The sequence below is a fragment of the Notechis scutatus genome, chromosome 4 (genome assembly GCF_049901735.1).
Source record: "Notechis scutatus isolate UNSWTSFEM ecotype Mainland chromosome 4, rNotScu1.2, whole genome shotgun sequence".
NCBI classification, from domain to species: Eukaryota; Metazoa; Chordata; class Lepidosauria; order Squamata; family Elapidae; genus Notechis; species Notechis scutatus.
The window spans coordinates 45,222,920-45,237,682 of record NC_142012.1 but is presented as its reverse complement, the minus strand read 5'-3'; positions in this window follow the sequence as shown (position 1 = coordinate 45,237,682).

The window sequence follows — 14,763 nt, the reverse complement described above, 5'->3', positions numbered from 1 at the left end:
GTAAAGTCAGGGACACTGACTTAAATAATATCTAACTTGGCTTTTTCAACTTGGCAACCTGCTTCCATAATCCCCAGTCAACACGACCAATGGTGTATGATGAACTGTCCAAATAAAAATGGATAGCATGATGATGGGAAAGGTAGTGTAAGTGAATGGAAATCCAACTGCCATTATCTCCTGAAAATATCTCAGTATTTTCACTTATTGCTCCATAAACATGCTTTATTCTGAAACATTTCTGGTTTATTATATGTATCTGGAAAATGAGGGATTGTGTCTATAAGCAGTGGAAGGCACTATGTTTCTTTGCATTAGACAACCGCCTCTTACAAATCAGTAGCAAATGATGCATAAAAATCCCTTGGTACCTTAAAGAGGAAAAAATTACGCAGATAACAAGATAAATCTTGAGTACATTTGTCTTTAAAGGAACAGTTTCTGTTGTTGGTGTCTAACATGTAGGGCATTATTCTTCTCTAAATTGCCCTCAGTACTGTGATAAATAGAAATCACAGGATTGTAACATAGACAAAATTGTTCAAGTAGTCACCAACCTCTGAGAGCACAGAGTTAGACAAAACATGTTAACTTCAGTCAAAATGTACATTATTTCAGTCTACATTTCAATGAACAGACCAAAAGTGTATAAGAACTCCATGTGAACCATGTGTGTATCTCAATGAAGCCCAGATCTTTGGATTCCATGAAATTATGTGGGGGATTGCAATCTTACCTAAATAGGCATCAACATCTCTTAATTAAGAATGAGTGTCACTATTAAAACAGCCACATTTTTTTCTAAAGCTGTAGAATCCTGAAAAAAAATGGCTGCTTTATTGAATAATAGAGAGAATAATAGTCTATGGAATTCTCAGGCAAGCAGTAGGGACAAGAATAACCTCAAAGGGCAATAATTGACAACTATAGGGGTGTGTGGAGCAAAAGGGCCAAATAATGATGATATAATACAAAAGCTGCAACTTTCATGCTTAAATGTCTGGAAGTAAACACATAATTAAGGTGCTGCATTAAGATATCACTTTATATATCACTGCACTTATCATCATGTTGGTGGTGCAGCCACAGGACCCACAAAGACAATAATACACATTTTATAAATTAAAACCTAGTAAGAATAAGAAAATTGGTGTCTTATTCCCTGTGATACAGATAAGCAACACAATGCTTTAAGCAAGCTGGATGAATTTTAAGGCAATGTTAGTAAAAAAAACAAGTGGAAAACATCAGATTTCATACTCATTTTCCTGCTACCTACCATTAGATCTGCAATGTTCAAAGTGAAGGTACTTTTTTTTTTTTTTCCTGCAGAAGAGCTGAACTGAAAAAGAATATAAGCAGTGGGTTCCAAGCAGTCATAATTTTATTAATCACATATTTAATCGCATATTTCTATCTTTTTCCAATGCATGAATTCAGACATAAAAAAAATCCAACAGTTGGCCAATAATATCCCTCAATAATCATGAATGCAGGTACTAAAGATACTTTTTAACTGGATTTAACCTTGAGGTGATATTCTTATAGAACTGAAAGGAACAAACATTTTTAATTTCACATAGAACAGAAAGTTGTGAAAAATACAGTGAGACATCCTACAGTAGAAGAAAAAAATTTCTCCATTGCTAAATCACACCTTTGGACTCTTCCTTTTTTTCCTCCAATTATTAAATTTGGGAAAGAATGATGAAGAAAAGGAATAACTGCAACTGAGAATTAAGCCCATATATTTTAAATTTCACATTATTGATGTTTGCAGTCCAAGCAATAGAATAGAATAAATAATCTTATGGGAACAAAAAGTATTTAATTAGGAGCTGTTGCCCAGTATTACATTAATTTTGAACATGGCAATCAATTGATAATGTGACTGTGTTGCTTTGATGCCAAGATGCTTTCTGGAAAAAAAACAAAAAACAACTATAGCATGAGAGAGGCATAAGACCAACCTGATAAAAAATAAATAACACAGGCAATAAAATCAGAATTGTACATGTAAGTAAACAAGACATATATGAAGGAGGGATAAGAATTGTACATGTAAATAAACAAGACATATATGAAGGAGGGATAAGTCAAAATTTATCAAGAATCTTAATCAGAGAAAATAAACATACAGAAGTGTTCAGGAAGACTTCTAGCCTTTTCTATCCATGCTAATTTTAATTAGGTAGGTAACATATTGAATAAAACATAAATCCTGTTTTGTCTTACTACTGAAAAATGAAGAATACACCATTCTTTTAAAGCTTGTATAGATTCACTACTAAGAAACAAAATCAGATGTAAACTTAAACATAATTTCATTTATTCAAAATACATCAATATAGACTGAAGTAAGGAGTGATGCCTGTGAAATACCCATGCAATTAATATTTGTTTAAATAAACTGGTAAATATAAATGCTGCTTTTGTGCATGCATGATTTATCATGGCCTATAAATTTTGATCTTATAAAGGAATATATATTTTGCAGATCTAAACATGAAAGAAATTTACAGGGGAGTAGATCAGTTTGTAATTACATTTTGGGAGGTCAAGTATATGTCTGGATTCCTGCCTAGCAAGGGAATGAAAAATATGCTAGCAAATTTAGCTTTGAATTGCAGCTTTTGGCTACAATTGTATATTTTATTGAATGGTGTTTTTATATTTAAATATTTTTAATCAAGAATCTAGTAGCAATATTTGACTTCATAGAGGAACAGGAATTTAAAATTTAAATAGTGAATAATTAAACTAAATATATATAAAGAACACAGTGTTAACTAAAAATGCAAAGAAAGAAAGAAAGAAAGAAAGAAAGAAAGAAAGAAAGAAAGAAAGAAAGAAAGAAAGAAAGAAAGAAAGAAAGAAAGAAAGAAAGAAAGAAAGAGGGAAAAAACAACTGGCCAAGAGAGAATACTGAAAATTATAAATAATTTTGAAAAGTGCATGCAAATCTTAGAAATATTCAGCACAAAATGTGATAAAAATATATAAATTTTGCAAATTTTAATTTTAAACAACAAGGAAATAGCATTTCAGATGTTAATGGTACAAATAGGTAATAGAAATGATATTTAGATGACTTAGCATTGGATAAAATATATAGATCTGCTTCCAAGATTTTCTCTTGTTTTTGCTTGATTACTATCAAATGTAAAGGCTATGTATGTTTCATTAAAACCAATAGCACTTAGATTTATATACCACTTTATAGTGCTCTATAGCCCTCTCTAAATGGTTTACAGAATCAGCATATTGCCCCCAACAATCTGGGTCCTAATTTTACCTGCCACAGAAGGACGGAAGGCTGAGTGAACCTTAAGCCTAGTGAGTTTTGAACTGCCAAATTGCAGGCAGCTGGCTGCAGCAGAATTAACTTGCAGTACTGCACTCTACTCATTGCGCCACCACTGTTAAATGATAAACCATTGAAAATCAAGAAATAACTGTAACTGCAAAAATGTTTTGTTATATGCTAGTTGGAAAATTTCTACCTATTTCATCTTCTGGAAAGATATTAGAGAAAGAGTCAGACTTTTGTATAAAGGAAAGCTATTCCATAAAACTAGGTCTTCAACCAGGGGTGGGATTCAAATTTTGTAACAAACGGTTCTGTGGGCATGGCTAGGTGGGTGTGGTCATGTGACTGGGTGGGCATCGCTTCTTCTTTTTTTGGAAGCACCCCCTCCTTCTGGAGCCTTCTGGAGGGTATTTTTGCTCCCAGAAGGCTTCCCTGGCACTCAGGAAAGAAAAAAAATGAAGCATGGGGGGACGTGCAGCAACCCACTGCTCTCTGTTTTGGGGCCTTCTGGGCCTCAGGCAAGCCTCCTGGGTATACATTTTTGCTCCCAGAAGGCTTCCTGGAGCCCAGGAAATAAAAAATGGAGCATGGGGTGTCTACATCCCTTCCTCCATTTTTTGCCTTCCTGGGCCTCAGTCGAAGCAGTAATTAACTTATGGGAATCCCAGCACAGCTGATCATAGGAACAGCTAATCTTGGGAGGGGGAAAAAAAGAAATACGTTAAGGAGTGACTGGACAGGGAAGAACACAGTCAGTGATGTTGGAGATGTGTGCAATGTTGCGCATGTGTGATAAGGACTGACTGGGCAGGGCAGGGAGGTGCAGGTAGAGAGGGATGAGGCCAGCCAGAGGCATGATTTGCCGGTTTTCCAAATTGCACAGAATCACAACAACAAGTTCTATAGAACTGATCCGAACTGGTAGAATCCAACCCCTGTCTACAACTAAGAAATAGCACTTCCTAGTTGATTTAACAAAACCAGGACTTTGAATAGCACTAGAAAACACATCATATATTTGAGGCAGCTATGCTGGCTAAAAAGTGGGTCATCACATGATAGCTTCCAAGTGGTGTTCAAAAGTACATGCAAAAGTCTTGAGTTGATGAGGGCATGAGTCACCAATTCAAAATCCTTAATAGTGCCACATTTCAACTCTATATTCGGTGAAAGTCAAAAGATGCTATTTTGAGGTGGCTATGAAGTCTTCCAACGTTTATTTCCTTTTGATGTTCATTTCCTTATTGTGTGTAGCTAGATGGTGGAAAGAGAGACAGTGAGAATATTTTCAGCAGAATCTGGTGTCATTTTGGTATTAAAGTTGCTTAGTATTACTACCAACGATAAATTATGTTGCATTATAGTTATGATCACTAGGATATCTTTTAATTAAAATAATTTTAATAACTTGCATTGCAACCATCGATAGCTTGCACTGTGCATTCATTCTGACATTGCGCAACATAAAATTATCCATCTGAAAAGGGGTTCAAGGAACATTTTTCTCCCTGAAAGATTGTCACAAACTTTCCAGGAAAAAAATAGTTTTAATAATGTAAGGCTTTCACATGAGGAAAATCTGTCTTAGAACATTATAATTCTAAATAGTGACAACTGTTAAGCACTGGTAAAATCTTATAAATCCATTATGTTAGTAACAGATTGATTTTTAAAAAATTTAAAACAGTATAAAATTTAACCATTCCATAGGGACTTCCAACCTTGTGCTTTCTTTTTTTTCTTTTGATGTACTCTTCATTCTTTACAGTACTCTAGGTTAAACAAATATTTAATAAAAATATAATAAATAATTGAAAATAAATAAATAAGTAAATAATAAATAGATAACATAATAAGGATTAGCTATATTTTTTAAAAAAAGAAAATGAAAAATATCCATATACATTATAAGGGCCACTTTATACTTAATATCAGTTTATGTGCATGTGTGTATATGTATACAGTTGCATAGTGATGATTTTGTACATCATTATGATTATTTTTATTGTAAAATACAAAAAAAAATCAAAACAATGATTAGGAGGTGGAGGAGCAATGAAGTACAAACAAGTTGCTAAGCTAGTCATTAAAAACATGTTAGTTTGTCTACTCATAATTTAATTTGTCTACTACTAATTTAAAGTATTAATTCAAGAATATAGCAATATTGTTTATGGCATTTATGCCTAATTATGTTATTCATATATGGCACACTATGAGTAACAACATTCACATATTTCACACAGCTTTTATTTAATACTACATCTTTTGTCACAGAAGTAATACAACCATAAATTACAAAATATAATTTGGGAGAGGAAAGGTTTTTGTTCTTAAAAATCAAGGTGATATAATACTTCTGATTAAAATCAGATGAAATCAGTGGTGGGATTCAAAAATTTTGCTACCTGTTCTGTGGGCATGGCTTGGTGAGCGTGGCAGAGGAAGGATACTATAAAATCTCCAGTCAGAGGTGGTATTTGCTGATTCTCCAAGCTATTCAAAATTTCTGCTAATTTCTTTTCCAGAACTGGTCAGAACCTGCTGAATATCATCTCTGGATGAAATGCTTTGGAGTGCAAAAGATTACAAAAGTAGATGCTTGCCTATAACTCATTAAAGCAGTTGCATCTGTTTTCACCACCACATGGCTGCTAAGACAGGGAAGTGATTCAAGAATCTTAAGTCTTGCAGTCTTATTAATAATCTCACAACAGCCCTGAGTTTCCACTGCTGTCACACTGTTACATCAAGTACACAACTAATATAGGAGTGAAGAAGGGGCAGTTATATAAGAAAGCACATTTCATATTTTATGATAGGCTAAATGACTTATTTGTGAGCTTGATGGTGCTTAGAAATAAGACTGATTATGATAATGAACTGCTTAGAAAAGAAAGAGTGGTTATGATAATGAAATAAATGGAAAGAAAACAGTCAAAATATTAATCTAATGCCAGATTGCCTACTGGAAAAGTGTAAATTACATCTGAGCCTGCTTTTTGTTTCATTCCTATACATAATCTGAACCCAGGCTTAATTAGAATTTTTCCCTTTATCACAAAAGTGCCTTTATATAGATATCTGTTCACCGTGATGTGGGAGAAACTCTTAGATAAAGGATAAACTTTCATACAAAATAGAACTTCTACATCAATTCGAAGTGTATTCACTTTGAAGTACAAATTTATTGATTCAACATGAACTTACTTTCAAGTAAATGTTCTTAGAAACAAATCCTATGGTAAGAAAAAAACTTCAGATGATAAAAAAATCCTATCAGCTTTATCTTTTTTTTTAGAATGCAGCCTTATCCCTTTTCTTTTTAATAAAAAAATGCAATAAAATGGATACTGATATTTTGGAACATTTCTCATTAATACTTGAACTATTTATTTATGTATATTTGTATGCATTTATGATATTTATGCACTGCTGTAATCTGTTATGACTATGATCATGAACATTTTCTCTAACTAAATATATAATTCAACCAAGTTTGATCAAATAGAAACCTAAGAAAACACATAATCACAATCAACAGCATTTGCTGTTAGATCTCTTTCTGCCAATTTCCATTGAAATTGAAAGTGTTGGTATGTTGTTGTTTTTATGTGAAATACTGAATGTCACTGCCTGGTAATCTGATAAGCAGCTCAGGCAAGTCAAAGGTCAGTTTTGTCAAAAACATATTTTTTTCAATATATTATTTGCAAATATGGTTATTCTGCTCTTTTTTCTTATTTTTACAGACATTTCTTTCATTATAAATATTTATCTCCCCTTTAAAAATTTACCTAGTCTTCAGGGGCGGAGCTGGCGTCGCAACGATACGGCATGCGATCTTGGAGGTCGGAGGTCGCTGCCAATATCTTTGCTCCTGGACGGTCCAAGTGGATCTAAACCGTCCCGAAGAGACGGTGAATGTAAAGAGTGCATCCTGTCGATCCCAGGGATATCGCAAAGTCCCTGGTAGATCCAGGAGAAGCTCTTTTTGCCAGTGGCAAAGAGGCAGCCATTAAAGCTGCTGAAGTTGGGACAGCTCCGAAACGAAAGAGAACGAAAGAGAAAGTGTGCCGGTTTGGTGAGAACTTTTCTTTATTTAAAGATTTGAGAGGACACTCTAAGGGAAAGAAAGAATCTGTAAAAGTTTTTTGACAGAAGTGAATAAGCGGAGATTTTAAACAGGAATGTCAAAGTAATATTTTTATTTTTTATTTTTTTGCTGATGATCCTATATTTCGAAACTGGACTGGTTTTTTTCCTTTATTTTTAATCTACTCTTTTCTTTCCCCTTTTTGATTTTATAATATATTAAGCCAGAGACTCCCTTTTAGTCTTTTTTTTTTTAAAAAAAAATATTTTCTTCCTTTTTAATTAATTCTTATTATACTCTGCCGGAAAAGGACGGGGAAAGTGAAAGCTAAACAAACTTTGTAACACTGCCAACTAGAGGCTTGGAAATACTCTACTTTTCCTTTGACCAGACAAAGCTGAGAAAGAATTGAGACTTTTTTTCAAGGACACTGCCTGTTTGATAAGGTAGAGGGAAGAGCATGGGAGAGTATTATTGCAAGTGCTCTTCTGGGTATCTATCAACAGTTGGAGTCTGGTGTTGAAACCTAGGGGGGGAAAAGGTGATAAGTTTTTGGAGAAGAGAGTTATAATAAGAGCCTTGGATAATTAAACAAAGTGCAGTGTGCTCTTTTTACTTTTTCTAAGTTGTGCTATCCCTCCTCACCAGCTTTATTTTATTTCATTTTATCTTTTTTTTTTTTTTTTTTTGCAATAGCTATTTGGATCTTTGGCTTTGTTGGAGCTTGTCTTTTTTTCTTTCTTTTTTTTTTCTTTGGAAGTCCAATCTCTACGCTTGCTTTTTATTTTAAAGGGAAAGCTTTAGTATTAACGTTTCCTTTTTTTAAAGGGAATAGCCTTTTTTTCTCCTTTCCAGGTATTTTTGTTTTTTCATCTACCTTTCTGGTTTATTTTTATGCACTCTTTTCTATTTGAGACCTCTCAATTGGATTAAGGTGTTGAAGAACCTGAAGAATTTTTCCTTTCCTTTTTTTTCCCAAGCCTTTTTCTTCATCTAACCACTGATTGGATTAAGGTATACAAGAACCTGAAGAAATTTTGTCTTCCCCCCCTTTTTTATCATTACTATTTGGCTTCTTTTTTCTACTATTTTTATTTTGAACTTCAATTAGTTATTTCACAATTGGATTAAGGTTTAGAAGAACCTGAAGATTTTGAATTGCTTAAAATGAGTAGGAAACTAACAGCTCCTGGTTCTTCAACTTCTACTTCCTCCTTTCCACCATCTGGAGGACAATGTTCAATACAGACAATGTTAAAGCAAGAAAAAGAACAAGAAAAAGTGACTCTGCAGATGATTATGCAAGGAATTCAAAATATTCAAGCAAGATCAGAGAATATTGAAAAGAGAATACAGAACATTGAACAAAGAAAAGAGAACATTGAACAAAGAACAGAGAACATTGAACAAAGAACAGGGAAAACCGATGAAAAAGTGGAGAACATCCAACAAATGATGTTGAAGTATGATGAGAGATTCCAAAAAATTGAAGAAGAAGATAAACAAAGAGACAAGAAGATTGGAGATATTGATAATAGATTAACAGTGGTTGAACAAGATAAAAGTGGTATGTTTAGATGGGAGATGGATAGATCAGAATTCTATCTTAGATTCCAAAACGTAGAGGAAGAAAAAGGTAAGATAATGATAGAAATACTGGCTGAAGCTTTGGAAATAACTCAAGAGAAGATGATGGATGGAATAGATGAGGTTTATCGAGTTTTCACAAGATATGCGATGAGAAATAGCTTACCAAGAGAAGTTCACATTAGATTTACAAAGAAAGCCATTAAAACGCAAATATTGCAAGTGGCAAAAGAGAAAACATTGAAATATAAAGACAAGGAGATTGTGGTCTTGAAACAAATACCCAGAAGAGTGAGAGAGATGAGAAGAGAATACCAATTCCTGACTAAAATGCTAATTAAAAAACAGGTGAATTATAGATGGCTGATTGCAGAAGGTTTAATGTTCACATGGCAAGAACAGAGACATAGAATTGACTCAATTGAGAAAGCAGAATTATTTTATACAGAATTTTTTGGAGGGAAAGAGGAAGAGGCAGAAAAAGAAATCTCACTAATTGAATTCCAAGAGGACTGCCAAATGGCGATTGAAAAAGAAGAAGGTGCAGTAGGTGGAAAGGTGGAAGCCAAAGAACAACGTGAACCAATATCTACGAGAGCTGCTAAACCTAACTACAAAATATAACCATGGAAGAGAAAAAACTGATTACAATTAATATAAATGGACTTAACTCAGCCGTTAAAAGAAGGAAAACCTTTAATAAATTAGAGAAATTAAAATTTGATATAATTTGTCTACAAGAAGTACATATTAAAAAACAATATGAACAATTGTTGATACAGCCAAAACTAGGGAAAATATTTACTTCCTTGACACAATGTAAGAAAAGAGGAGTGGTTTTATACATTAAAGAGACTATCCCGGCAAAATTGATTTATACCGATGATGACGGAAGAATACTAATGGTGGAAATAATGGACAATAATACGAAAACACTCCTGATTGCAATTTATGCCCCGAACGACAAACAAGAAGAATTCTATAAAAAATTACATATGAAAATAATTGAACTGGACTATGCTAATATAGTTATGATGGCACATTTTAATGGAATTGTAGACAATAAATTGGACTATACAGCACAGAAAACAATAAAGCAAAACAGAAAGACTCTCCCTAAATCTTTTTTTAAAATGGTAGATGAAATAAACTTAAAAGATACATGAAGAGAAAGAAATGCTAAAACTAAACAATACACCTTCTATTCAAAGAGATACTTATCATGGTCCAGAATAGATATGATATAGATGTCAACAGAATTAATAACTAATATTCAAGAAATAAATATTGAAACAAGTACTTGGGCAGATCACAATCCAATGACAATTAAATGGAAAGGACAAAAAAGAAGATCTAGATGGACATTAAATAATACTATTTTAAAGGAAAAAGACTTCACACTGGGGTTTTCTATAGTGGCTAGGGTTTTGGTGCCATTGAAGTTGATGCTATAGAAAACCCAAGCCACAGAATCATCAGAGAAGCCATAGAGATTGAAAAAAGACCAGAAAGCATGAATAAAAGAGATGATTCCACCAGACTGTCAATCATTTGGAAGCCTGCACTCACAAACAAAAAAATCTCCACACCACAAGCCAGGCAAACACCTGGCCACAAACAGATCCCCCATGATACCTCCAGCTCAAACACACCCCAACCAGGCACCCAGATGAAACCTAGCTTCCTAACTAATGATAGCCGTCCATTTACCCAGAGCCAAGCTGCACTAAAGACCTCCAATAAAGTAACACAATGTTGCCAGCCAATCAAGATACAAAAAAAGCCAAAAAACAGACAGAAGATATTAGAAACACCAATCAAGCAGAACACAGCAAACTCCAAGACCAATAAACACAGACCAAGACTCCCAACCAATCAGGATGAAGAAAAAACCATTCTGGCACAGCAATAGGCTGCCCCAAATTTAAATCTGAAACCACTGTAAAAGTCTGACTCACAGATGAACACTATACAGAAGCCTGATGATGGCAGATGAGATTCTGCTGAAACGTTGCTACAACTTTAAAAGCACAACTACAATGACGTGGGAAAATACCCGAACAAAGCTGAATACCATACATGTAAGTACCCACGAAAACTTAAGAATATATATATATATATATATATATATATGTGTGTGTGTGTGTGTGTGTGTGTGTGTGTGTGTGTGTAATATTTATATAAATTTATAGATGTGTTATTTTAAACAAATCTGGGTAAATTACCAAAAATAGAGTAATGATGGTATTCTTTTGGGTAATAAGATACGAACCCATTACCCTATCAAAACAGAGACATTTAAGTCATCTTAGTTTTATCTACATTAAGTAAAAAGGACTTTCTGATAAGTGATTTTGGGTAACAAAAGTAAAAGTTTTGGTATCACTGCACTAACCTAATCTAAAATAAAATGGAATTCTTTTGGACACAAGGAACCATTCAAATAAAATTACTGATAAATCAATCAATGTATGTTTTCCTAGGATACAACCCAATAAGCAAATGCAGATATTTGTCATTAAAAAGAAGTCAATATAAAATAGTGACAAAGAATATAGAAGCTGTTCAGTCTTAAAATGTGGATATAGCAAAGAATTCATACTTTGTTTTCACAATTTTTCTTTTCTTCCTCTTCTTACTTCCTTTTCTTTTTTCTTTTCTTCTTTTTTCTTTTTTGCCCTAGCACTTCAAACAGAAGGTTTGAAATTGCAGTCTGCCCAAAGCACAGTTTCTATTACATCCTCAAAGGCAATCACTATTGCAGAAACAGACATTTGAGAAAACTAGATAATTAATCCAGTGCAGCTGGCATAAAAAATATATTTTGGCACCAAGTTCAATACCATTAAATTTTTGGCACCAAAGTATATGAGTAGCACCTTGGGGCAAGTTAAATACATAGAGACCTAGTAAATTGTTAAAGCTGAGAAGAGAAGACAGAGAGACACAGCTCAGTTTTCTTTTCCAAGGCCACTGGACTAGGCTCAAAACAAAGAGACCAAACCTAAAAAAAAAAAGTACTAGAATATAGCCTGAAAGGTAATATTTTCAACGTACTTTTCCTCAACAAGCCTGGTGTAAGACTTCAGTCCTATAGGATTCTGTCTGTCTCCAGCTAAATTTCAGGTGACTGGGACAGATGATATTAAGGGTTATGTATGTATAGGCATTTTATTGTAACCATCCACAATTACTTGTTGAACAATTTGGAAAGCATTCAAACACACCCTATCTCAAATCAGCCACAGAAACTGCTGCAGTGGATTGAAATGAAGCTGTAACATTGTATCAATAATCAATCATTGTTGTCAACTTTAAAACTATAAATTAGTGGAAATACTAATTATTGTATTTCTGGTATGGTACAGCATATGATATAATGTTACCATGTTAAAATTATATTTAAAATTTTACTGTCCTAAACAAGCCAGAGATGTTGAACACTGTTGCAAATATTGTCTGGTTGGATCAACAGATCAAAAAGAAGGTATTTCTACAACTGGCTGCTGCACAAGTCAACTTTTACAAGCCAAGATCTAATTTATTACTTTAGAAATGGATGATTTAAAGACATAATACATTTTTGTTATTGCTGACAATTTCACTAGCTGTAGACACAATACTGATGAACATGAATGTAATAATTGACTTCTGATGTTTTGGTGAGTTGAAAATGAATTGTGAGCAATTTACCTTTTGTTTATAGCAACATTATGCATTCAAGTAAGGCAGTGTTTGGGTGCAAGTGGTAGGTACAATCCTGTGCATTTCTATTCAGAAACCAATTCATTAGATATACTGTATATGTTTGCAACAATATATGGGCTTTCAAAATAATACAAATTACCAAGTGCTTGATAAACAAAGTAACAGTCCAATTTCCACAAGGGGAACTGAAAGAGCATTACTCAGATATAAATAAATGCACTGCAGCCACTCAGAATACCAGGGAAAAGAACCCAGATCATCTATACAACCTTCGGACAAAAAGAATACACATACATTTTTATTAACCAACTCTGCTATGGAAAGGATAACACTGTCATACTCTCAAAAACATATCAGAAACACTCAACAGACTATTACAACAAAACAGCATCTCTATAGCACACAAATCAGCTAAAGACGTGTAAACCAAAAGACCCAGAAACCCAAGAAGAAAAATCAGGAGCCATATGCAACATAAAGATTTTAACAGCCTAGACAGGACAGGCAGAGGACTAGCAGAGCACGTTCATGAACAGCATGTTAAAAGACAGGATGAAAACTGAATCTTGCAAGACATGGACAGACCAAAATGGATTTGCCTTGATCCTTGATATAAGAGGTAACAGAAAGAAAGTTTCGCAAGCTTTCAATATTCTGTTATTATGCCTTACAACAATAAAGTAACATTCCTGCAATTCTTGTGAACTTCCTGACTTGACTTTGAATGGGTAACAAAGAGCCACTGGAAACAATGACATGGGTAATTAGCATGTACAGCCCCAAAAGGATTGGTCTTTGATCATTCCATCCCTAAATGCTTTACAGCAGCAGCAGAATTACATATAGAAGTATAAAACAGTTCCTTTTTCTATTTTGCACTATGAAGTAAACAATTTGGTTGGGGGGGGGGGGGGGGGGGGGGGGGGGGGGGGGGGGGGGGGGGGGGGGGGGGGGGGGGGGGGGGGGCGGGGGGGGGGGGGGGGGGGGGGGGGGGGGGGGGGGGGGGGGGGGGGGGCGGGGGGCGCGGGGGGGGGGGGGGGGGGGGGCGGGGGGGGGGGGGGGGGGGGGGGGGGGGGGGGGGGGGGGGGGGGGGGGGGGGGGGGGGGGGGGGGGGGATGATCATCCAACAGATGATGGATAGTAGATTGATGTATCGATGATAGATAGAAAGATAGATAGATGATTTTTTCCCCCAATTTTCTAGGTAGTCTAAGTTTCAGCAAGTGTGATTGGGGGCATAAGGTTTTTTTTGAACAGGATAACGTTGTATTTCTTCTTTTTACTAATATTACACAGAAGACAACTTAAATGATGACTATGTGTAAATACTTTTATTGTAAAGGACATTTTTGTCTTGAGTAACATGTTCAAGGTTGTATGAATGACTTATCTATCAATACATTTATCCTTGGCTATCTCTGACACATACTTAACAAAAACATTGTTGTGGTTATGCTATACTTTGTGGCATAAGGAGAATACATACTTTCTTTTTTAAAGCATTTGTTCTTTCATTTTCCCCTTTGAAAACCTTGACATTTGCATCAAGAGTCCCTTGAGGTCTTTCCATATCTGCTGGTTTTCTATTTCATTACATCAATAGCACACTTCACCCATTTTGGGTCCTCTGCTTTTTTCTTCCTTCTGTTATAATGTATGCACAATAGTGTTATAAAGACTCATCAAAGTCACTGAACTGCATTAGTCTTTCAAATGTTCTCCATATTTATATAAAACTACTAACATTCTTCAGCTTTTATTGTTTTCTGTCATCTTTTTGTGGTTAAATTTTTTTTCTCATACCATTTATAACTTATTGAGGTTTCTATCAATTTATGATGAGCTTTCTTAAAATCGGTATGAGATATGCATTTGTACAGTATTGGATTTTAACTATAACTTAATTTGCTGAAACATAAATATATAATATAAATTTAGGGTTGTATCCAATCAGTCCAATTTAATCAGTGTGTCCTTGGTATTGGAGAATTCCAATAGAGGTGTCCTATTGGAAGAAAGGAAAAGTTGATTGTTTATTATATACTCCATCTTTACTGGAGAC